General features: G+C 44.4%; 1 pseudogene; it reads left to right on the top strand.

Annotated features, from left to right (window-relative positions):
- On the top strand, positions 1–178 carry LOC140306236 (U2 spliceosomal RNA; annotated as a pseudogene).
- The last annotated feature ends 446 nt before the right edge of the window (positions 179–624 follow it).

Below are 624 nucleotides of genomic sequence, written 5' to 3'. Positions count from 1 at the left end.
CTCTCTTTAATAATTGCACATAATCCATATCTGTACTTATCAGTTTAATATGTGATATGTCTATGCAAGGACTACTATTAAATGGATTTTTATCAATAGGAGTTGAAAAAGGAGCTTGCTCCGTTCACTCCAAGCATCGACCCGGTACTGCAGTGCCGCTGGGAACGGTGCGCTCTCCTCTGCTCTTGTGAAAAAGCAAACAGCGGTGCAGTATGGAAGTTTCTTTTAGTCTGCTGAGAAAAGAGAGTGAATGCGAAGTAGACTTTAACACGGTTCTGGGAGCGAGCCGAGTGCGGGCTAACCAGGAGAATTGCTTGAAAGAAACGCGACACCGAATGAGCGGTCAGAACAAAGCCTCAATACGGTGTTCCTGTGGTGTTTTTATAAAATGCGGTGAAAATAAAAGTGGGAATGCCCCATAGAAAACTAAAAGGTGGAGCGGAAGGGTTCGGCTGCAAGAAGGTGTGAATTTCAGACTATGTTTGGTGAAAAGCAGGTGAAGCCAGGTGTGAATGCCCAACCTTACATCATCAAAAGCGAGATCAGAGGTTTTTGGCTGCAAGAAGGCCATAGTTTGCCAAAAGCGGGTAAGGTGCGAATGACCGACTAAATATCAACAAAAGT

This window comes from Leuresthes tenuis, unplaced genomic scaffold, assembly GCF_036924035.1.
Source record: "Leuresthes tenuis unplaced genomic scaffold, fLeuTen1.0.hap1 SCAF_4, whole genome shotgun sequence".
In the NCBI taxonomy this organism is placed as follows: Eukaryota; Metazoa; Chordata; class Actinopteri; order Atheriniformes; family Atherinopsidae; genus Leuresthes; species Leuresthes tenuis.
Note: the sequence above shows the minus strand (reverse complement) of the source record. Positions and strands in the feature narration are given on the sequence as shown.